At 39.2% G+C, this 26,376-nt stretch overlaps 1 pseudogene; it reads right to left on the bottom strand.

Moving 5' to 3' along the window:
- Positions 1-20,218: 20,218 nt before the first annotated feature.
- Positions 20,219-21,171, bottom strand: LOC121480937 (annotated as a pseudogene).
- Between the last annotated feature and the right edge of the window lie 5,205 nt (positions 21,172-26,376).

Genomic DNA, 26,376 nt, shown 5'->3' with positions numbered 1-26,376 from the left:
TTTATTCATGAGAAACAGAGAGACAGAGAGGTAGAGACACAGGCAGAGGGAGAAACAGGCTCCGTGCAGGGAGCCTGACGTGGGACTCGATCCCATGTCTCCAGGATCATGCCCTGGGCCGAAGGCAGCGCTAAACCACTGAGCCACCCAAGCTGCCCTAAAAATAGCTTTCTTATCCAGCAATCCCACTTCTGGATATATACCCTAAGGAGTTGAAACCATTATCTTGAAAAGATGTCTATACTCCTGTGTTCTTTGCAGCATTATTCACAATAGCCAAGGTATGGAAACAACATTAATATCCATCAGCAAATGAATGGATCAAGAAAGTTGTACATACATATTTTTGTACATATATACATATTTGTGTGTATGTATATACACACTGGAATATTATTCAGCCTTAAAAAGAAGGAAATCCTGTCATTTGCAACAATATAAGTGAACCTGAGGGTATTATGCTAAGTAAAATAAGCCAGACAGAAAAAGACAAATATTGTCTGGTATCACTTACATGTGGATTCTAAAAATATATGTATATCAAACTCATAGTAACAGCGAGTAGAATAGTGGTTACCAGAGGCTAGAGGCTGGGAAATGGGGAGATATTGATCAAAGGGTACAAATTCAGTTATAAATAATATATATTACAGTTATAAATAATATATATTTTTTTCAAAGTTAAACACATCCAGATTTATTTACACAATCCTTATAAAGAAATTTAAGTTTGATTTCCATTTTGTGGGATTTTACTGTGGGATCTGGCTTTGCTGTGTAACTGACATGGGTCACAGAAACTTGATCATCCACCCCACATGCAACATTCTGTCCCAAGGGAACAGAAGACTTGGGTTTTTAGCGCACATGCAGTAATGATGTTAATACTGCTTTACATGTTAGGAGGAACGTGTGAGGTGGTGTAATATATATAATAAATATATAATTTCAGTTATAAAATGGGTGAGTTCTGGAGACCTGATGTACAGCATGGTGATTATAGCTAATAATAATGTACTGTGTACTTGAAATTTGTGGAGAGCAGATTTTACTACATACACATATACATCACAACTATAGGTGGTAATGGATACGTTAATTAGCTTGGTTTTGAACATCATTTCATATTCATAATGTATACTTATAACAAAACATCATGTTGTACACTTAAATATATACAATTTTATCAACAAATGAATGAATGAATAAGATAGAGACATGGTTTAAACTGAAAATCACTAATCAGAGTGAACACACAAAATTCAAGTCCGTAATGTGGGAAGGGAAGTAGTAGAAGGAAGGAGGAGACAGTCTTAAACTTGGAAAATCTTGAAGGATTATTCTAGTTTTCTTTGTAAGGATAAAAACATGTAATTTCAAACATGGCAGCTAGAGATGCATTAAAAACAAGTTTACTGATCTGTGCTTTGAAGTGTCCTTTTCGCTGTTCCTGACACACCCATCAGAAAATAGCTCATGCTCAGTGCATTCATCACATCATCAGCACATCTTAAAATCAATATCATCTATCTTTACAGGCATTCTTAAGGAGGTACGTTGGTTAATGTTCCTTAATTCCATTGATTTCTCTGGGTCCTGTATTCCTAGTATTTCAGGCTAAAGTGAATCTACAATTATATTCCTTGGGCTAAAGCCTCTCAGTGGGTGCCAGTGTCTCTTCAAGATAGTGATTTTTATTTCCTTTGGATATATACCCAGAAGTGAGATTGCTGGCTCTCCTAGGGTAGTTCTATTTTTCATTTTTTTTCAGTAACCTCTAAATTGTTTTCCATAATGGTGGCACCAATTTATATACACATCAAGAGTGCACAAAGGTTCTCTTTTCTCCATATCCTTGCCAACATTTGTTATATTTTGACTTTTTGATAATGGCTATTCTAACAGGTATGAGGTAATATCTCATTGTGGTTTTGATTTGCATTTTCCTGATGATCTGTTAGCCATTTGTGTGTCTTCTTTGGAAAAATGTCTATTCAGATATGTCCCTATTTTATATTTTAAGGTACCTTAAACACATTTTGAAAGCACAACAAATACATACACATGCACACTAGATAAGGCTGGAGACAAAATAGGAGGAAATTTTAATGGATATACATGCATTGCATTTGAACTCTTAACCTATAAAAAATCAACAGGCACATCCGAGAACCTAGCAAAAATGTTCCTTTTGACTATATTAACCAAATATTATTGAACATCTGTGTACAAGGAATCATGCCAAATATTGAGAACCAAAAGATGAAAACAATTTGAATCTTTGCTCCTAAGGAATCTAGCTAGTAAGGGAGACAGACTTGATTTCTCAGACAAGCAAAATTAATACTTATTCCATTAGGCTCACATTGCACCTATCTCTATTGTAGTACATACTATAATCATTTCTTTGGAGATACATGCCCTGTTTTAGAATGGAAATTCTACAATGGGCCAATTGACTGTCTTACTTTTATATTCTCAGTGCCTAATACTATCCTTGGTATGGTAGGTATTTAATAAAAACTTGATTTTGACATAATTCATGGAATATGTAACAGACTTTAAAAATGAGGAAGTGTGTTAGTTTACATAAGAGAATCTCCATTGGCAAAGTAGGTCCAGTGGTTTCAGTAGGTCATCAAGAATCAGAGGTTCTTCATATTGCTCTGTTCTATTTTATTTTAGCTTTATTTTTTCAAAAGATTTATTTATTTATTTGAGAGGAAGAGAGAGCACACACCAGTAGGAATGGGGAGGTGGGGGAGGGAAAGGCAAAGGGCGAGAGACTCTGGAGCAGACTCCAAGTTGAGTGCAGAGCCTGACATAGGGCTTGATCTCATAACCCTGTGATCATAACCTGGGCTGAAACCAAGAGTTGGACACTTAACTGACTGAGCTACACAGACTCCTCTGCTCTGTTCTCTTTTAATCCTAGGTAGTTTTCTCTTATGGTTAGAGGATGGCTGCTGGAGGGATTAGACTGTTTACTAAGTTGGCATGTGATGGGGGCAGGGGGAACTCCTGATCTTCTTAGGAGAGATGAAAAGCTTTCCCTAAAGCATCGAGAAAACCTTTTCTCATATTTCATTGATTAGAATTGGATCACATATTATTCCCACTCATAAGAAGGGTGGGATTCCCTTTAGACAGGGTTTCTTAATTTTGGCACTATTGGCATTTTGTAGGGAATAATTATTGTGAAAGGCTATCCTGTGCATTGTGGGATGGTTAGTTGCATCCCTGGTTTTCTACCCTAGCAGCACCATCCCACCAGTTATGACAACCGAAATGTCTCTAGACATTGCAGATATCCCCTGGGAGGCAAAAGCACCCTGACTGGAAACCATTGCTTTAGATAATTTAGAATTATTCCCAAAGCTGAGAGTGAATCAGGTTGTGTAATGTAGATGGGGATATATATCCTTGAACCCATCAGGGTTCTGTCAGGAAGGTAATGGATTTGGTTAGGTAGCTAACAATGTCCACACTGTGTGTTGAACATAAGGCATAACAGGTTCCGTATGCAATTAAAAATTTTAGTTTTCCTTCATATTAAATGTCTTGAAAACAAATTTTCACAGTTCAGTATAATTCGAAGTGAAAAAATGAGCTTATGTTGAGGGATTGGATCTTTTTTTAAAAAAAGATTTTACTTATCTATTTGAGAGAGAGAGAAGGTGTGTGTGAGTTAGTGAGAGAGAGTATGAGTAGGAAGGGGAGGGAGAAGCAGGCTCCCCATGTGTAGGGAGCCTGACATGGGGCTTGATCCCTGAACCCTGGGATAATGAATTGAGCCAAAGATGCTTAACCAACTGAGCCAGCCAAGTGCGAGGGATTGGTTCTTGTCTCTTAGCAGTTTCTTACAAAGCAAAACTGAATCAGGCCACTTTAAGTTGGAAATTATAGAAATACAGTCCAAATTGCTTATACAAAAAATAGAATTCACTAGCTCATGATAATAATCATAGCCAAATTTTATCAAGTGCTTTCCCACTTGTAACAGGAATTGTTCAAATGTTTCCCAAATGTTAATAAATCTAATTCTTATAATAATTCTATGAAATCTTTACTATTATTTCCAAGAAGAAACTAAGTCATAGGAAAACTAAGTAACTAGTAATCAACCACTAAATGGTCACACTTTGTAAATGCTACTGGAGCCTGAGGAGGAATTGATTAATTCTGATCTGGATATGAGAAGAACTCATAGACAATGGGAATTTTTACTTTGCTTGGAGGGAAGAGTAAAATTTTTATATTAATGCCATATCATTGTATTGAAGGTGAGGGATAGAGAGGAGAAAATGTTTCCTCTTTCTGGGTAATGCTTGTTTAGGGCTGGACTCTGGCAAAAACTCTGTGGATCCTAAAAGGTAGAGCTTCACTCAACTTATAAGCCCCCAGCCATTTCCCCCAGGGGTGCACTCACAGCTCTGTTGTGGCTGGTTCAGGATGGATTCTGATATTAGCTGCAAAGTATTTGGAGCCATCACTCTGAGTTTCAACTCTTCTTGGTAAGCTTGGCTCACTAGACTAATTCTTTCTACCTGTCTTCTAATGGGTCTCTTAAGAGCCATCCTAGAATTTGACCTCGATCAGAGTAAGGGTCATCACATACAGCCTTGCAGTTTGTGCACTATACAACTCCAGGAGCACCACTAAAAGAAATCTCTTAAATGTCTGCGAGAAGACATAAACCTATGATTTTATAACCCCTAATACAGCCCATGGGGCCTCCAAGCTCACACCAGTAGGAAACAGGCTGGGAAAATTTTCAATCTCCAGGAAGAACATAGTCTCCAATACTCACTTCAGATGTGGCTACAGAAGATAATGGGCGTGAAAGAAACTCCCAGATAGCAGAATCAGGGCTGAGCAGGTGAGCCAACTAAGGGACTTACTTTCTGTCAGGGTAGGGAATCTTTTTTTTTTTTTTTTTTTTAAGATTTTATTTATTCATTCATGAGAGACAGAGAGAGAGAGGCAGAGACACAGGCAGAGGGAGAAGCAGGCTCCAAGCAGAGAGCCCGATGTGGGACTTGATCCTGGGTCTCCAGGATCACTCCCTGGGCCAAAGGCAGGCGCCAAACCACTGAGCCACCCAGGGATCCCAAGGGCAGGGAATCTTTGCAGTTTCTGCTTATTAGGATTTGACAGTTGCTATGGGCCAGTGACTACTACATATTTCCCATTCTTCCCTTTTCTGACCTGGAGTTTTTATTGTGGTTATCATGTCTTTGCCACACCACTGCATATTAGATGTCTTAGTTTATGAGTTGGTGTTCCAACCACATCCAAACTTGATGGAGAGGACTGCCTAACTCAGAGACCTTGGACTGCAAAGTGGGAGTAGTAATTGGCTTGTATTGGTTCCCTTGGGATGTATTGGTTCCCTTGGGAAAGAGGTATGTATTGGTTCCCTTGGGAAAGGATGTATTGGTTCCCTTGGGAAAGAGGTAAATGTGTTCTTACATATCAGAAGGGTATATATTAATACTTGGCAGCCAGAGAGGTGGTTTGTAAAAAAAAAAAGTGCCTACTAATTGGCCTTTGATACCCATTCCCTAAATCTTCTTTTTAGGAATAGAGCCTCTAGATTTTAGTTGGATACATGGTTATCAGGCTAGAAAAATTTTCCAGCTGTACATAGGTGGGCCCTAGAACTATGTCCTGCCTGATGAATGGGATGTGAAAGGAGATAATCTGTGCCTTAGGAAGATATCTTTACTTTGCTTTTTATTCTTTCACACAAGCTGCAATGTAGTAGTAAATTATTTGAATTGTGGTTGGGAGCTTCATATAGTAACTTTTTTTTTTTTGCAGGGTTGGCAAATTTTCTTAAAGGGCCTGATAGGAAATACTTTGACTTACAGTCTTACCTGCCATAGAGTCTCTATCATAACTACTCAGATCTGCCATCATAGTTCAAAAGCAGATAGACAATTGAGCATGGTTACGTTCCAAAAATTTTTATTTACAAAAGCAGGTGTCTAGCCTACCAACTATAATTTCTCCATCACTAATCTAATAGAACAATAAGATAGGTGAGGGCAGCCCGGGTGTCTCAGCAGTTTAGCGCTGCCTTCGGCCCAGGGTGTGATCCTGGAGACCCCGGATTGAGTTCCATGTCAGGCTCCCTAGAGGGAGCCTGCTTCTCCCTCTGCCTGTGTCTCTGCCTTTCTCTCTCTCTCTCTCTCTCTCTCTCTCTCTCTCTCTCTGTGTGTGTGTGTGTGTGTGTGTGTGTGTCTCATGAATAAATAAATAAAATCTAAAAAAAAAAAAAAAAACCAATAGGTGAAATCTAGGTCCCTGGTGACCTCATGGAAGAAAGCCACCCTACATTCCTTCTTATCTATTAGCTCAGACTTTTATGTGGAAAAAGAAGTCTTCATTCTTATTTGAATCCCTGTTATGTTGGATTCTGTTAAGGTGTTCAAACCATTATCTTTTTTTTTATTTAAAGATTTTATTTATTAATCTGAGAGAGAGAGATGGAAAAAGCAGAAGTGGGGTGAGAGGCAGGCAGAGGGAGAGGAGAAGCAGACTTCCTGCTGAGCTGGGAACCTGACATGGGGCTTGATCCCAGGACTCCAAGAGCATGACCTGAGCCAAAGGCAGCTTAACCATCTGAGACACCCAGGCAACCCTCAAACCAATGTTTTTTAAAAAATTTATTTATTCATGAGATACACAGAGAAACTGAGAGGCAGAGACATAGGCAGAGGAGGGAGAAGCAGGCTCCTCACAGGGAGCCTGATGTGGGACTCTATCCTGGATCCTGGGATCACACCCTGAGTCAAAAGCAGACACTCAACTGCTGAGCCACCCAGATATCCCTCAAACCAATATCTTAATGTAAGTGTATCTTATTGTAAGAATTCCCTAAATACTTACAATTATTATACATTGGAAGCATTGTTACTTTATTTTAATCACACAATCTATTTCTAGAAAGAGAAGTGATGATTGGGAAAATAACTTTCTCAAAATCCCATGGCAAGTCTGTGATGGTATGGAGAAATGCTCCCATTTCCCTTGACTCTGAAGATGTCAGTTAAAAGTGGCAACTTAAAAAAAAAAAAAAAAGTGGCAACTTAAGTATCTGTATATAAGTAAAAGAATGCTTATGTTTTTTATTTTTAACCTGAAATCATTATGGAGGTAGTTAGATGTCAAATGACCTCTGAGCCACTTATTTATTAGTAAGTATATAATGAACAACATTTCATTAAATGCACATTAGTTGCAGGCTCCTACCTGTAATTCTGGTTAAACATAAATATTAAATATCCTAAAGGCAGTATCCTTGGGCAGCCCCGGTGGCTCAGCGATTTAGCACTGCCTGCAGCCCAGGGTGTGATCCTGGAGACCGGGGATCAAGTCCCACGTCGGGTTCCCTGCATGGAGCCTGCTTCTTCCTCTGCCTGTGTCTCTGCCTCTCTCTCTCTCTCCTCTCTGTGTATTCTCATGAATAAATAAATAAAATTAAAAAAAAAAAAAAGGCAGTAAGCTTGTAAAGGAAATTCCAGTATGTTGCCTAAGATATTCACATTTTACTCATCATTCAAGGCATTATATGTATTATTATCAACTTCCCTATAAGTATCAACTTCCCATATCATTTCATAATATGAAAGGAAAGGGCTGACAGCCCACTGTTTTTTGAAGAACAAGATAATCAAAACAAAATGGTCATTTTAAAAAGAAAATTGAAAAAAAAAAAAAAAAGAAAATTGAAAAAAAATAAATAAAAAGAAAATTGCTAAGTGAAGCAGGCAGTTGGAGCAGTTGGATGGAATGGTTTATAATTATTTTTGAGAAGTTTGCGTTAATTGTTCATATTAAAAAGTACATCTTCAAAGTATTCTTTTTTTGTTTTGCATTTTCCCTTTAGTGAAAGCATCTGTATGCACTCTATGTTCTTTGTAGTAAATACATTCATTCATTTGCTTAATTTCATCTTTTGGTGTTCATTTTTTTAAGTGCAAAGTGATGCATATATTGCCAGCTTGGAGTTTTGCAGTGGTAGGTGTGGTTGTATAGCAAATGTCATGTTTCTTATTTGTGTGTTATTTTCTAAACATATTCAAGGCAGCGCCCCCTGAGACAGCTGTGACAATAATGCCCCACCATGACAACAGAGGAACAGTGCCAAAGCTCAGCAAAACAAAATTTACTTGGCAGAGGAGATAGAATAGAGGCTTTTCATAGTCCTTTGGAAATGCTAATAAGGTCTCAACCTTGAATCATGTTTGCTTTTTATCTGGGAAACCCTTTCCAGTTATGATACCATCTGTATAAGTAGAAGGAAGAGATTCCAAGTTGGAATTATATACAGTAGCAGATTTAGGAGAAGAGCTAGTCCAAAATCCAGGTATTTCCTTTTTACCTGGGAGAACAGTGCATTTGGGGACATTTTAAAGCCCACAGTCAACTTCTTTGGGTCCTTAAACTTAAGACAATCTGGAGCTTGGCAGGCATCACCACCAAGGGTGGTGGTGTGTTAAAGTGCATGAAATACATTTGCAATGTGTAAACAGTTGACTCAGAGCTCAAATTTTGTTCTCATGAATAGCTCTTTTAAGTTTCCCTGCCTTTTTGTCCTTTGTTGCATAGTGAGAAAAAAAGATATTATTATGTGATAGCTCAATTTAAAGACCCCCACTAAATGAGCTACACTCAGCCTTCACTTGCACACCCTCCCTCCAATATCTGGCACTAATCTTTTAAATAACTTGTCAGAGGAATACTGTTCTGTGGATGTATTAAAACTGCTCATGCCATTATGTCCAAACAACACATGAAGGCTTAAAGCTGGGTTGCTGGGTGGAAGCTCTCCCCTCCCTTTCTCTGTCTCATCTTCATTGGAATAATTAAAAGGATGGTGCTTTTCTTCTGTGATTTATCTGTGTTTTTAATGGCATAAATCCCAAGAAGAGATGAGCCATTACGAATACCAAAAGTCAACACTTTATTATTTTAGTTTTTAAGGTTATATTTATTTATTCATGAGAGATACAGAGAGAGAGGCCGAGACACAGGCAGAGGGAGAAGCAGGCTCCATGCAGGAAGCCCCATGTGGGACTCCCGAGACTCCAGGATCCTGCCCTGGGCGAAGGCAGGCGTTAAATTGCTGAGCCACCCCGGGGAACCCCAAGTCAACACTTTAAAACATGTTTGAAAATTTCCATTTCTTCTTTGCTGTTTCTGAAAAACTTAGAAACTTGAGGAGTCACATATAAGTGGTAACTTTCCTTTTGATCATTTTTAGAGTTACTAACTTGTAGCCCAAAGAATTATATAAGCCGACACTGTTTAATATAAAGACAGATATTACAGGATCGTGAGAAACTTGAGTTTTATCATTACATAGCAAAGGCCGCCTATTTGCTATGATTTACTGTCTTAAAATTTCTATTTTCTGGGCAACCGAGGTGGCTCAGCGTTTAGCGCCGCCTTCAGCCCAGGGTGCGATCCTGGAGACCCGGGATTGGGTCCCACGTTGGGCTCCCTGCATGGGGCCTGCTTCTCCCTCTGCCTGGTCTCTGCCTCTCCTCTCTCTCTCTCTCTCTCTCTCTCTCATGAATAAATAAATAAAATCTTTAAAAAAAATTCTCTTTTCCTATAGAAGAAATAATATTATTATTAGCTGGCTCCTTTGAATATTTACTGTAACTCTTTAGTACTAGATGTCAGAGAATATTTTTCTCTTTATAATTTTCACATATACCCAAATACTAAGAAAATTAGATGGAATGAAAACAACATAGGAATATTATGTTCATGTAAGTGAACATGGCTTAAATAAATGTAGTAATATGAATAATAATATAAATATACACTGAGTAGTCTCTGTAATAAAATGTTGGAAGTTCTGTTTACATGGATTTTCAAATTAAAGTGATTTAGAAAAAAAAAGGAAAAAGAAAAAAAATAAAGTGATTTAGGACCAAAGCATATTTCATGATAAAATCATTTTTCAGTAATGTGTGTATCTGTATATAAATAAAAGAATGCTTATTGTAGAAAATGTGGAAAGTTTTTACCTGAAATTTTATCAGAGATGATTACAAATATTTTTTATATACCTTTCCAGTCTTTTTAAAGAAATTGACACAAGCATTTTCTCTTCACAAAATTGATATCTTCAAAGTCTGTATAAATCCAACACTGTTTACTATTTGCTTTTCCTTTCACCATATGATATTTCCTACATTTAATTCCTAAAATATTACTTGGTAATATGATTTTTTAAAAAGATTTATTTATTTATTTGAGAGAAAGAGAAGGAGAAAGCATGATCAGGTGGGAGGGGCAGAGGGAAAGGAAGAAGACTCCTGGCTGAGCAGGGAGGTGGTGCTCCCTCCCAGGACCTGGAGATCAGGACCTGAGTGAAAGGCAGGCACCTTAGCACTGACTGAGCCACCCAGGCGCCCCTGGTAACATGATTTTAAGCTTAATCTAATGAACATAGCACAGTTTAATAAAATTACTACTGTTGGACACTTAGATTGGCCTCAATTTTTCCTTTTTATAGGAACATCAAGAACAATAGCATTGAATATAAATTTTCAGATATATCTTATTTCCTTAGGATAAATTTGTAAATATAAGATTAATGAGTTCAGGGCAGCCCAGTGGCTCAGCGGTTTAGCGCTGCCTTCAGCCCAGGGTGTGATTCTGGAGACCTGGGATCGAGTCCCACATCGGGCTCCCTGCATGGAGCCTGCTTCTCCCTCTGCCTGTGTCTCTGCCTCTCTGTCTCTCTCTGTGTCTCTCATGAATAAATAAATAAAATCTTTAAAAAGAAGATTAATGAGTTCAAAATTATAGTCACCTCAATTTTAATGGATGAAATAATGACAAAACTTGTCATTTCCAAGACTAGTTCATTTCAGCTTCTACGTGTGAGAAATTAATTCTCTAACAAAATAGTTTTGTTTTTTAAGATGGGAAATGTATTTTTGGCTTGTTCAACAAATGAAACTTTATCAGTGTCATGTGTTTGTCACTTTATAAGCCTTGTGAATATATTTGGAGAACAGATTGGCATGGGGTCTTCTCCTGCTGCCATTGCTTCATTCATAGCTATCCACTTGCAGCTATAGACTTGATATTGTCACTCATATCTTTTTTAAAAAATATTTTATTTATTTATTCACGAGAGAGAGAGAGAAGCAGAGACACAGGCAGAGGGAGAAGCAGGCTCTATGCAGGGAGCCTGATGTGGAACTCCATCACGGGTCTCCAGGATCATGCCCTGGGCCGAAGGCGGGGCTAAACCACTGAGCCACCCAGGGATCTCTGTTGTGCCCAAGATTGCGAATCCGAGAAACCACCAAGGAGCCGACACCGACACCTACACCAATGCAAGCGCATGAGGGTTTATTAGCAAGCTCGAGCTTGGGTCTAAGTATACCCGACACAGTGGAGCAGGGACTTGGACCCCGAAGTGGGTTACAGCTGGGTTTTTTTATAGGCTGGTCTAGGGGATTTTCAGAAGGGGTGGAGGAATTTCTCAAGTTCTGTTTACATTCTGATATGGGGCTTAAGGGCATTGAGCTCTGTTCTCATTCTAATATGGGACTTTCTACCAGGGGCGTGGGCTCTGTTGTCTTTCTGATTTGAGATTCTCTGCCGAGGGCAATTCTGAGCTCTCTTGTCTTTCTGATATGGGATTCCCTGCAGTTTTTCCCATAAAGTTCAGCTCCTATTCACAGGGACCTAAGATGGCTGTACTTGTGCTAATGCTAAACTTTAGTGGGATGGCCTTAATTTTTCCCCCCGGCCTCCACAATCCCCCATATCACTCAGAGGTTTAGAGGTTAGAGAAAGAGACAAAACTCGTGACCAAAGACAGATTAGGAATTAATGCCAAGTCAGATAAGAAAGTAAAGGGTGATAATTGAGGTTGGTCAGAGTGGGTCTGAGAAACAGTAGATACTTTAATCTATTTTAATGAATGCTAATCAGCTGGTTTAGTGAAAATCTTCTCTTGATATCCCAAAACACAATGGCTTATGCAAACATTTGATAAGCCATTCTCAAGTGTGGATGCAGTGGGTTATTAAGACATGACCCTGGGAAGAGATTGCATGATTGTATTCTCCCTCAATCATGTACAGTGTGTGCGCACACACACATGCACATGCATGCACACGAACCCAAAAACGTAGCTGTGTGAATTAAATTAATTATTAAAAGCATTTATTTTAGGGGCACAAGGATGGTTCAGTCTGTTAAGCATCTGCTTTTGGCTCCGGTCATGATCCAAGGGTCCTGGGATGGAGCCCCACATCCCCCCTGCTCAGCAGGGAGTCTGCTTCTCTCTCTCCCTCTGCCCTTCCCCTCACTCATGCTCACTTGCTCTCGCTCTCAACAAAGTAAATAAAATCTTTCAAAAAAACATTTATTTTTGGAAGTGGTAATATTTTGAGCATAAATGTAACCCAAAGATAGTGGATAAGAAATAATTAAAGGCATTCTGCATTGAGCCTGGCCAGATGGTTGAAAAGCTATTTTGTGCTTACATTGCTACTTTGGGAATGGAGATCTTTCTTTTAAGGGATAGAAGACCAGTCCACCTGAGAAAGTTGTCCATTATTACCTAGGACAGTCTTCATAGTAGGAAAAAAATGCCTTGGAAACTATCCTTTTCCATCTAAAAGCCAAAGAGTAGGCCTAAGTAATTTCTCCTCTCAGAGATCAGAAGGATAATTGAAATCTTATGAGTCAGAGTTTATCAGAAAGATAAGCCCATGGAGGGCGAGGCGATAATATTAGAACCAAACAGGTATAATCACTGTTATCACTGACCCTGTGGTCCTTTGGCCAGGGCTTGGGTCTCTTAGTACAGTGGTTTCCACCCTATCACAACTAGGGTGTTAACATGATCTAAGTTGGAATTTTGGGGAGTGGGGCTTGAGATTCTATCTTTTAAAAAGGTTTTTCAACTCAGGCAGGTTAGGAGCTGCTTTCTTGGGGCTTTATAACTCTTAAATTGTGAGATTGCTAACTCTGGTCCTCAGACCTTCTGAGAGTTTCTTTTTTTTTTTTTTTTTTATTTTTATTTATTTATGATAGGAACACAGTGAGAGAGAGAGGCAGAGACACAGGCAGAGGAAGAAGCAGGCTCCATGCACCGGGAGCCCGACGTGGGATTCGATCCCGGATCTCCAGGATCGCGCCCTGGGCCAAAGGCAGGCGCCAAACCGCTGCGCCACCCAGGGATCCCTTTCTGAGAGTTTCTTAAAGTGATAGTTTCCATAGTGGGATATCATAAGAAAATATTAGAAATATTTGTATACTGACATTTAAAAAATCTTATTTAAAAATGTTCTACTTTAGGGCATCTGGGTAGCCCATTTGGTTAGCCATCAGGTCTTGATCTCAGCGTCCTGAGGCCCAGTGTGGAGCCTACTTAAAAAAAAAAATAAAAAAGAGTTCTACTTCTTCATGTTTTGTGAAATACATAATATATGAGTACATATTATATAATCTATAAATAAATACTTGTATGATGGGACTTCTCACAATGTTTTGCTGATAAGGTTGAGTAGTCAAAACAAAATTTGGAAACCACTGCCTTAGAATGCTGGGAAAATTAAAACAGCCTTAAGAGGCAAGTATCCAGAAAACAATGTTTGGCCTTCAGAAGTAGATATAATGGACAATACATTCCTAGAGTCACTGGTATCTTAGAAAATGACCAGTTCAGGCAGAACAAGGTTAAGATTCCAGGAAAAGGAGAAAATGGATAGGAATTGGGGTTCTGGCCACTGATAAAGATTGAGAAGCAGTATGACATAATCAAAAAAGAATAGGCTTAGGAGTCAGCAGATCTGACCTAAAGTTTGAGTGCTGCGACATCACAGCTGTGTGGCCCCATCTCTCAGTCCCTTTCCCCATCTGTAAAACAGGGATAGAAATACTTAACTGGCAGGAATGCTTTGAGGATTAAATGAGATTTTGTGTTTAACAGAGTTCAGCACATAGTAGGTGCATTATAAAATGACAGGTGTTGTTATTAAGAGCTATAGTTGGGATTTATACCACTTATAGAGATAGTATAAGGCAGCAGTTGATAGTTTGGGCTCTGAAGTCAATTGGCCTGAGTTGGAATCCTGGCATTGCCACCCACTAACTGTGTTATATTGGGCCAGCTCATGGCAATAACAACAACAACAACAACAACAACAACATCAACAACACCTATCTCTTGGGGTTATTGTGAGGTTTTAAAGAGATTATATGGGTAGAGAACATAGTATGATGACTGAATAATAATATATGCTTAATTAATATTAGCTACTATCATCATCATGGTCATCATTATCATCATTATCGTCATCATGACCAGGTTTTTTTTTTTTTTTTTTAAGTGAGAAGGTACATGATAATTAAACAATTGTAACCCTGTAGTTATAACCCTGTTATTAATAACTAAGTAAAATGGCCAGTAAATCTGCTGGTATGGTTTATATAACAGTGATATGCGTTTGTCTTAGGTGTTTGTCTACACTAAAATTATCAGTGGGGCTTATGAAGAATACAGCTGAGTCCCACTTTCGATTTCCTGAATCAGAATTTTTATGATGGATCCCTGGCAGCTGTATTTTCCACAGGATACATGAGTGATCCTGATACACAGGAAAATTTGAGAACCACTGATTATAGTGTTCTATTCTCAATAGTCTTAGTTCTTCTCAATTACTTCAGTTTTCCTCAAACCACAAGGATATGCCTCCATGATCCAATTGACCATCTGATTATTACTTGGTGCCTAGCAAATAGTACTCTGGATTTTTTTGATTAGGCCACTCGTTGGGAGTTTTAAAATGCTTGCCTTTCATCTGGATGCTACATTTTGCTTTTTATTTTCACTAAACCACCATATTAGTTTACTGTTCAAGATAAAATATTCTTAATTGGGACTGAAAGAGAATTTAGGGATTAACTAAATGCAATCTCCAAACTTTTAAGAGGCTAGTTAATACCAAAATCTGCCTTAAAATTAATTTTCTTGATTTCTGGTTTTGTGGTCTTTTTGTTACCACATGCTGCTTCCTATATTTTGACTTGATTTTGCACTGAAAAAAAAAAAAAACAACAACGTGTTCACCTTTTGGAACTCTATTTCTTTAAAGTCACTAAAAGCATCATTTAAAAACATTCTTTCTCCTACATCTTTGGAAATATGAAAGGACTAGTACTTTCAAAGTGAGAAGAGTACTCCTAAAGAAAAACTAATATGAAGTTTTCTTTTATTAATTGTTCTCAATTTAAAGCTTCATTGTTAAGTGAAAATAATGGAAAATTACTTCCCATTATCACTCAAGTCAGTTAAAAGTGATCAATATGCTACAATACATACTGAAATGTGCTAATGCTTTCAAGTACTGTGTCACAGAAAATTTTTGACTTATTTTCATTTATCTACTTGGAGTAACTCTCATCTAACTGTGGAAGACAAAGCTAACCCAGTATCAATGACCCATCAATTGTCTTTAAGTTCTGTTGTTATTGTCTCATAATATGATCTTTCTCCTTTATAAACTTATGAAATAACTTAAGCATATAGGAAGTGTAGAAAATAATAGGACAAATAACATACCTACTACCCAGCTTTAAGAAGTCTTAGCATCTTACCACATTTTTTTCAGATCTTTTTGTTTCTTTCTTTTGGAATAAGAGTACCAAAAAGTAAGATATAGTTGAAATACCTGTGTACCCCTTAACTGCCCCTTTCCTGTGATAACCAGTATCTTGAATTTGGTGTTTAATATTCCCATGCCTGGTTTTTTGTTTTTATTTTTGCTTGTTTTTTTTTTGTTATGCCTCTTTTTATTATATGTATACATATATCTATAAACAATATAGCATATATAGTATATATATATAAACAATATAGTATATTGTGTAGTATGTAGTATATTGTGTAGGATATAGTATATTGTGTAGGATATATGCTATATATATATATTGTGTACAATATAGTGTATATATCTATCTAAACAATAGGTAGGATTGTTTGCATGATTTTAAACTTTATATAAATGGCATTCTGTACCTATAGTCTGTAGATTACTTTGCTTTTTTGTTTAGCATAAAAGGTTTAGGAGGCAAGAAGGCAGAGGACTAGGGGACACTAATTTTGTCTGTTCTCCGGAATTCAGCTAGATAGCTATCAAATCATTATAAACACGTGCGAACTCAGTTGGAGATCTAAGAAAATAATTCTTGCAATTCTGCAAATAGAAAAGCAACCACTTTTTGCAAGGTAGGAGATGCAGAGAAGTGAATCCAAGGCAATATATTGAAAGATAAACCTTGGGTGGGGCCTCAGTAAGACAGGTAGCCGAAAGGGATATAAGCAGTGGAGTGCAGAATCGGAGCTTTTATAGGTTTGCTTCAGAGAGGGATGTCCCTTCCTGAAAGGCACTCAGGTGGCCAAGCAGGGTGGAATCCAAGGTGGGACAGCATGGTCTCAGGATCCCCAGGGTCAAGAAAAGAATGAGGGTGCCTGAGTGCCGCAGAGTTCGCAGGCATCGGAGCGGGAAAGCCAGCTGCAATCAGCGAGTGCAGGAGTGGGCTCTCAGCTGGGGGTGCCACAGAGCATGACCTGGGGCACAGTGTGGGTTCAGCAAGTGGCGGAGCCCCACGGAGATCCCCCCCCCCCCCCCCCCCCCCCCCCCCGGAGAAGTGTGTGTTCTGCCGCCAGAGTCTGTGAAGTTTGGAGACTCCAAACAGGATAAGATACCTGAGATAAGCCACAGTCACAGGCTGGGTGAACGCAGAGTGTGGATGGGAACTAGGCAGACAAAAGTGATTGATTGCTTTTCTGTGATGGCTTATTGGAGAGTGGGGGGTGTGAACTTCCCTTTCCAGGGCGGAGATGGGGCGCTGCCACTTCCATTTTCATCCCCCAAAGTGGTACGGAAAGTCTTTAGGGGACAAAAGCCACATACAGCAATCTGGAGGGGCTGACACTGAACCCAGCCCCAGGCAAAGATACCTGAGAATCAGGACAATGAGCGTCTGCCTTCGGCTCAGGTCATGATCCCGGAGTCCTGGGATCGAGTCCCACCTCGGCCTCCCTGCGGGGAGCCTGCCTCTCCCTCTGCCTATGTCTGTGTCTCTGCCTCTCTCTGTGTCTCTCACGAAGAAATAAATAAAATCTTTAAAAAACCCACTCACCCCCACCTCTTTGAAAACAAAACAAAACAAAAAAAAACTTGAGAATCAGCACAACAGGCCCCACCCCCAGAAGATACAGCTAATACCAAGTTTACCAATCATACAGAACTGCAAAACTCCAGCGCTAGGGGAAAAAAGTATATAGAATTAATGTTATTTTTTTCATGATTCTGTAGTCTTTCAGTTTAAAATTATTTTTCCTTTTCAGCTAATTTCTGATTTTATCAACTTTAAAAAAAGATTTTATTAATTTGAGAGAGAATGAGAGAGAGAGAGAGAGAGAGAGAGAGAGCAAGCATGAGTGGGGGCAGGGGCAGGAAGAAGGCTCCCCATTGGCTCCATCCCAGGACCTTGAGATCATGATCTGAACTAAAGACAGCTGCTTAACTGAGGTACCCTTATCAACTCTTTTTTTACGTCTTTAAATAAACATTTTTTTACGTTTACATTATATATATATATTTCATTTTTGGCTTTCTTTCATTGTATTCAATTTTATTTCTGTATATATGTGTGTGTGTGTGTGTGTGTGTGTGTGTGTGTGTGTGTATGTTTTTTTTTTTCTTTACAATTTTGGGATCTAGTTTCTTATAACAAACAGATCAAAATGTACCCAGGATCTAGTTTATTGTTCTGTTCTTCCGTTCTGTTCACCTGTTTGATTTTATTCTTTTTCTTTTTAAGATTTTATTTATTTATTCATGAGAGACACAGAGAGAGAGGCAGTGACACAGGCAGAGGGGAGAAGCAGGCTCCCCACAGGGAGCCCGATGTGGGACTCAATCCCAGGACCCGAGGATCAAGACCTGAGCCGAAGGCAGATGCTCAACCACTGAACCGCCCAGACGTCCCTCCAGCTAGGGTCTCATTCAAAATAGAAAGAGAGATAAAAAGCTTCCAGGATAGGGCAGCCCAGGTGGCTCAGCGGTGTAGCACCACCGTGACGCGCTCACGGCATGATCCTGGAGACTCGGGATGGAGTCTCACATCAGGCTCCCTGCATGGGGCCCGCTTCTCCCTCTGCCTGTGTCTCTGCCTCTCTTTCTCTCTGTGTCTCTCATGAATAAATAAATACTTTAAAAAAAAAAAAAAGCTTCCAGGACAAACGAAACTAAAAGAACTTGTGACCATTAAACTGGCCCTGCAAGAAATATTAAAGCATATCTGTAAGTGAAGAGAGAGCCCAAAAGTAACATAGACTAGAAAGAAATAGAGACAATATACAGAAACAGTGACTTTACAGGTAACAATAAATTCATATCTTTCAGTACTTACTCTGAATGTAAATGGACTAAATGTTTGAATCAAAAGACATAGGGTCTCATCTTGTATAAGAAAACAAGACCTATTGATATGCTGCCTACAGGAGACTCATTTTAGACCCAAAGACTGCTCCACATTGAGGGGGTGGAGGACCATTTATCATGCTAATGGATCAAAAGAAAGCTGGGATAGCAATCCTTATATCAGACAAATTAGATTTTAAACCAGACTGCTAATAAGAAATAAGAAATGAAGAAGGACACTATAATTTTTTTTGAAAAGTTGTATTTTTTAATTTATTAAATAGATTTAGTTATTTTCCTTCTGAAATACAAAAGATAGAATAAATCATATCATAAAAGAAGGGAAGACATGATAATATGATGGTGGCCAATTAATACACATAAATCTATTTTTTCTGGACAGACACAAAATTTTTTTTTAAAGATTTTATTTATTTATTCATAGACACAGAGAGAGAGGCATAGACACAGAGACAGAGGGAGAAGCAGGCTCCATGCAGGGAGTCTGACGTGGGACTCACTCCCGAATCTCTAGGATCACACCCCAGGCTGCAGGCAGCGCCAAACCGCTGTGCCACCGAGGCTGCCCCAGACACCAAATTACTAGAGAGGATTTTTTTTTTTAATTTTTTTTAAAATTTATTTATGATAGTCACACACACAGAGAGAGGAGAGAGAGAGGCAGAGACATAGGCAGAGGGAGAAGCAGGCTCCATGCACCGGGAGCCGGACGTGGGATTCGATCCCGGATTTCCAGGATCGTGCCCTGGGCCAAAGGCAGGCGCCAAACCGCTGCGCCACTCAGGGATCCCACTAGAGAAGATTAAGATATCATTCTAGAAGCAGCACTACCTGGAAGATTATTTGGCATTTAAATACTGATTTCCAAAGTTTGAGATGGCAAGTCCAAGCAAGCACATGTGGTCACATGCATATAAGTCCCAACAGTTACTTGGGATGAGAAATTGTCACTACTATGACCGCACAACTTTAAAAAAAAATAAATCGTGTATTCTAATTGCTCACCTGAAATGACCTTGAACACAAAATCTCTAAGAGTGTGGCTTGTTTCCTCCAGACATTATCTTTTTCATTGTGGAATCTAGGCAGGCAATCCTATTAGAACTGAGTAGGGGCAAGGCATCGTGTTTCTTACATGCAGAACACGGAGTTTTCTGTTTGGTTCCATCAACCCCCACACATTTCAGGCTCATGGAAGCAAGAGCTCCTTCATTGATGACGAGCTTGCTACTCGTGACTTATCATAGGCAATCTTTGAGGGGTCCCGTTGAGGCATCAAGGCTACTGTCTGTGTCTGAGGCCAGCGTCTGCTCCGTGGACATGCATGAGATGGCGTTGATGGATGATGACCGGGAAGGAGTGGCGTTGCTACTTACTGCTGCATCTGAAGGCTGATCTTTCACAACACCATTCTTGCTTCTTTCTTCCCAATCCAGCACTTCTTTATAAATCAGCTCTTTCCACTCTTCAATTGCATGCTCTCTTTCTTCCAACTGGGCATCGTAAATCTGAGGTGGTGGCGCTTCGGCTTCAGCAGGGTCATACCAAATAGTAATGAGTGATGTAAAGCTTTGTCTACAGAGATCCACTTGTCGGGATCTATCACTAACATTTTTGACAACAAATCTCTGGCTTGACTCGTTTTAATCTTGTCTCATTCGGATTCTGATGGGAATATTCAATCTGGGAAGAGCTCTTCAAATTTGATTCCAGGGTCTGTTTTCTACATAATTCCTCACGGTAGGCTGGAGTTTCTACATAAAATCTGCAGCAGGCATTCCCAGCTGCTCAATGACTATTCCACTGATCAATATGATCAGTGCCTTGGAATATCACACAACCTTTCACCAGCACTCCCATGATGCAACCAACTGACCAGATATCAACATTCTCTTTGTAGCCTATGCCCAAGATGACTTCGGGTGTGTCACCATGTATGGTGTCATCATGAAGTTGGTGCACCCTGTTCGGGCCAGGCCAAAGTCAAGGATCTTAAGCATGCTGTCTGATTTTACTATGATGTTGCTAGGTTTCAAATCTCTATGAATTCTACCAGCTGAATGCAGATGTTTAATACCACAGAACATCTGGTAAAGAAGGTAGGACATTCTTTCATGGTCTAACTCCATGTGAATAACCTGACATAAGTTAGCATCCATTAACTCCATAACACATCTTGAAATTCTTCTGGAGTCTTTTGTGGTGTAAACACATTTAACAAACTAATTATATTTTTATGATTGACACATTTTAAGAGGATGAATTCAGGGTAAGCTCTCTTTGCATGAGTCTGATTCTGAAAAGATGACTTAGTTTCTTGACTGCACTATTTAGCCCAAGAACTGTATCAAAAGCAGCACAAACAATTCGTTGGGCTCCAGAGCCAATTGGTTTCAACTGCTGATAACGTTTTAAGACAAGTGAAAGCTGGGGATCCCTGGGTGGCTCAGCGGTTTAGCGCCTGCCTTTGGCCCAGGGCGCGATCCTGGAGTCCCGGGATCGAGTCCCACGTCAGGCTCCCAGCATGGAGCCTTCTTCTCCTTCCTCCTGTCTCTGCCCCTCTCTCTCTATCATAAATAAATAAATCTTTTTTTTTTTAAAAAAAAGACAGTGAAAACTGAGTTGGCCACTTGCACACTGTAATATTGTCACATTTACTGTCACTCATGATGTAGTATCATGATGTACATGTACCACGTACATGTACATGTACCAGTACCATGATGGTACAGTCATCAGGTTCCCTCACCTCCCAGCCCCCACGCTGGGGGAGAGGGCAGTGGGCAGACTGGTGGCAGGCGCTGCAGCTACTCCCAGCTCTGCTGCGGGGGTCTGGGTGGGCCACCCTGCCCCACTCCACCCTATGGCCACCACAGGGGATGTGAGGGGTGCCCAGGCTATTCCACCCTTCTGGTCCACCTCCCTTTTCCTCCTCTGCCACTGCCACAGGGGCACTGGACTGGACACTATATCATAATTAAAGGGTCTATCCAACAAGGAGATCTAACAATTGTAAATATTTATGCCCCTAACATGGGAGCAGCCATTATATAAACCAATTATATATAAACCAATTAATAACAAAATTAACGAAACACGTTGATAATAATACAATAATAGTAGGAGATTTTAACACTCACTGCAATGGGCAGATCTTCTAAGAAGAAGATCAACAAAAAAAACAAGGGCTTTGAAAGACATAGTGGACCAGATGTACAGATATATCAATGCCCAGATATATTCAGAGCATTCCATCCTAAAGCAACGGAATACATATTCTTTTTGAGTGCACAAAGAACATTCTCCAAAATAGATCACATACTGAGTCACAAACCAGGTCTCAAGTGGTATCAAAAGATTGGGATTACTCTCTTCGTATTTTCAGACTACAGTGCTTTAAAACTTGAACTCAATCACAAGAGGCAATTTGGAAGGAACACAAATACATAGATGTTAAAGAGCATTCAACTAAAGAATGAATGGATCAGCCAGAAAATTAAAGAAGAATTTAAAAAATTCATGGAAACAAATGAAAATGAAAGCACAACAGTTCAAAACCTTTGGGATGCAGCAAAAGTGGTCCTAAGAGGGAAGTATGTAGCAATAAAAGGCTTTCTCAAGAAGTGGAAAAAGTCTGAAATACACAACCTAACTTTACACCTAAAGAGCTGGAGAAAGAGCAGCAAACAAAGCCTAAACCTAGCAGAAGAAGAGAATTAGTAAAGATTAAAGCAGAAATCAATGAAATAGAAACCAAAAGAACAGTAGAACAGATCAATGAATCTAGGAGCTGGTTCTTTGAAAGAATTAATAAGATTGCCAAACTCCTAGCCAGACTTGTCAAAAAGAAAAAAGAAAGGACCCAAATAAATAAAATCATGAATGAAAGAGGAGAGATCACAACCAACACCAAAGAAACATAAGCAATTATAAGAACATATTATAAGCAATGATATGCCAACACATTAGGCAATCTGGAAGAAATGGATGCATTCCTAGAAACATATAACTACCAAAACTGAAACAGGAAGAAATAAATCTGAAAAGACCCATCACCATCAAGGAAATTAAACTAGTAATTAAAAATCTCCCAACAAACAAAATTCCAGGACTGTATGGCTTTCCAGGGGAATTCTACCAAACATTTATTTGATTTTTTTAAATTTTATTTATTCATGAGAGACACACAGAGAGAGAGGCAGAGACACAGGCAGAGGGAGAAGCAGGCTCCACGCAGGGAGCCGGATGTGGGACTCAATCCCCAGACCCCGGGATCATGCCCTGAGCCAAAGGCAGATGCTCGACCACTGAGTCACCCAGGTGTCCCTCTACCAAACATTTAACGAAGAATTAATACCTATTCTTCTGAAGCTGTCTCAAAAAATAGAAATGGAAGGAAAACTTCCAAACTCTTTCTATGAGGCCAGCATTACCTTGATCCCCAAATCAAAGACGCCACCAAAAAGGGGAAGTATAGATCAATATCCCTGATAAACATCGATGCCAAAATTCTTTTTTTTCTTTTTTAAAGATTTTATTTATTTATTCACGACACAGAGAGAGCGAGAGAGGCAGAGACACTGGCAGAGGGAGAAGCAGGCTCCATGCAGGGAGCGGATGATGGACTCGATCTCAGGTCCCCAGGATCACGCCCCCGGCTGAAGGCAGCGCTAAACCGCTGAGCCACCGGGGCTGCCCCGATGCCAAAATTCTTACCAAGATACCAGGAAATAGGATCCAACAGTATATTAAAAAGATTATTCATCATGACCAAGTGGGATTTATTTCTGGGCTGCGAGGGTGAATTCAACATTTCCAAATCAATTTATGTGATGCACTACATTAATACAAGAAAGGAAAAGAACCATATGATCCTTTCAATACAGAAAAAGCATTTGACAAAGTAGAGCATCCTTTCTTGATTAAAACTTTCCACAGTGTAGAGATAGAGGGAACATACCTCAATATCCTAAAAGCCATATATGAGAAGCCCAGTGTGAATATCATTCTCAATGAGGGAAAAACCAAGAGCTTTTCCCCAAAAGTCAGGAACACAGCAGGGAAGTCCATTCTCACCACTGTTGTTCAAAAATAGTACTAGAAATCCTAGCCTCAGCAATTAGACAACAAAAAGAAATAAAAAGCATTCAGATTGGCAAAGAAGTCATACTCTCACTTTACAGATGACAGGATACTCTATATGGAAAACCCAAAGGCCTCTAACCTCACACAGAAATTCAGCAAAGTGGCAAGATATAGAATCAGTGCACAGAAATCAGTTGCACTTCTATATACTGACTGAAACAGAAGAAAGAAACGAAGGGATTGACCCCATTTACAATTGCACTAAAAACCATAAGATACCTATGAGAAAACCTTACCAAAGAGATAAAGATCTGAAAACTACACAACTCATATGAACGAAATTAAGGAAGACAAAGAAATGGAAAAATGTTCCATGCTCATGAATTGGAAGAACAATTATTGTTAAAATGTCTATGCTACCCAGAGCAATCTACACATTCAGTGCAATCCCTATCAAAATACTATTGACATTTTTTCACAGAGCTGGAACAAATAATACTAAAATTTGTGTGGAACCAGAAAAAACCCTGAGTAGCCAGAGGAATTTTGAAAAAGAAAACAAAAGCTGGTGGCATCACAATTCTGAACTTCAACTTATATTAAAAAGCTATAATTATCAATACAGTATGGTACCAACACAAAAATAAACACATGGATCAATGGAATGGAACAGAGAACCCAGAAATGGACTCTTTTTTTTTTTTTTTTTTTTTTTTTTAAGAAATGGACTCTTAATTCTGTGGTCAACTAATCTTCAACTTAGCGGGAAAGAATATCTAATGGGAAGAAGACAGTCTCTTCAACAAATGGTGTTGGGAAAATAGGACAGCCACATGCAGAAGAATGAAACTGGACCATTTTCTTACACCATACACAAAAATAGACTCAAAATGGATGAAAGACCTAAATGTGAGACAGGAATCCATCCAGACAAAAATCCAGACAAAAATCCTGGAGAAGAACATAGGCAGCAACCTTTTTGACCTCAGCTGCAACTTCTTACTAGGCATGTCTCCAAAGGCAAAGGAAACAAAGGCAAAAATGAAGTATTGGGACTTCATCAAGATAAAAAGCTTTTGCACAGCAAAGGAAACAATTGACAAAGCCAAAAGCAACCAACAGAATAGGAAAGGATTTTTTTTTTTTATGATAGTCACACAGAAAGAGAGAGTCAGAGACATAGGCAGAGGGAGAAGCAGGCTCCATGCACCGAGAGCCCGACGCGGGATTCGATCCTGGGTCTCCAGGATCGCGCCCTGGGCCAAACGCAGGCACTAAACCGCTGTGCCACCCAGGGATCCCAGGAAAGGATATTTGCAAATGTTTTATCAGATAAAGGGCTACTATCTGAAATCTATAAAGAACTTACCAAACTTAACACCCAAAGAATAAATAATCCAATCAAGAATTGGGTAGAAGATATGAACATGCATTTCTTTAAAGAAGACATATACATGGCCAACAGACACATGAAAAAGTGTTCAACAACACTTGACATCAGGGAAATACAAATCAAAACCACAATGAGATACCACCTCACACAAGTCAGAATGGCTGAAATTAAAAAGTCAGGAAACAACAAATGTTGGAGAGGATGTGGAGAAAGGGGAACCCTTTTACACTGTTGGTGGAACTGTAAGCTGGTACAGCTACACTGGAAAACAATATGGAGATTCTTCAAGAAGTTAAAAATAGATCTACCCTACAACCTTGTAATTGCACTGCTAGGTATCTACCCCAAAGATACAAATGTAGTGATCCAAAGGGGCACCTGCACCCCAGTGTTTATAGCAGCAATGTCCACAATAGCCAAAATGTGGAAAGAGCCCAGATGTCCACTGACAGATGAGTGGATAAAGAAAATGTGGTATATATATATATATATATATATATATATATATATATATATATAAATAAAATAGTAATCAGCCATCAGAAAATGAAATTTTGCCATTTACAATGAGGTGGATGGAACTAGACAGTATTATGCTAAACAGAATAAGTCAATCAGAGGAAGAAAATTATCACATGATCTCACTCATATGTGGAATTTAAGAAACAGAGGAGCATAAGGGAAGGGAGTGAAAAATAAAAACGAAATCAGAGAGGGAAACAAACCATAAGAGACTCTTAACTATAGGAAACAAATTGAGAGCTGCTGGTGAGGAGAGGGGTAGGGGGATGAGGTGACTGGGTGATTGGCATTAAGGAGAGCATGTGGGTATCCCTGGGTGGCTCAGTGGTTCAGCGCCTGCCTTCGGCCTAGGATGTGATCCTGGAGTCCTGGGATCGAGTCCCATGTTGAGCTCCCTGCATGGAGTCTGCTTCTCCCTCTGCCTCTCTCTCTCTCTCTCTCTCTCTCTCTCTCTGTTTATCATGAATAAATAAATAAATATTTTTTAAAAAATAAGGAGTGCATGTGATATAATGAGCACTGGGTATTATATACAACTGATGAATCACTGAACTCTACCTCTGAAAGTAGTAATACACTCTATGTTAATTAAATTTAAATACAAATAAATTTAAAAATTAAGAAAACATTAAAGTTTATCCATGTTGATAGGTGTTGCTTCAATACATTTATTTAAACTGCTGTTTAAGGGGGGAAGAAAACTGCTGTATATGGTTCTATTGCATAAATATACCATAATTTACTCATCTCTTCTGTTGGTGGATATTTTGGTTTTTGCTTGGTATGTTTCTTTGAGCACATGTGTGAAAGTTTTTCTAAGGATAAATCAGGAAGTGGGGTGTACCTTTAACTTTGTTAGATATTACCAAATTG

Source organism: Vulpes lagopus, chromosome 23 (genome assembly GCF_018345385.1).
Source record: "Vulpes lagopus strain Blue_001 chromosome 23, ASM1834538v1, whole genome shotgun sequence".
NCBI classification, from domain to species: Eukaryota; Metazoa; Chordata; class Mammalia; order Carnivora; family Canidae; genus Vulpes; species Vulpes lagopus.
The sequence above is the reverse complement of the archived record's forward strand: the minus strand, read 5'-3'. Positions and strand labels throughout refer to the sequence as shown.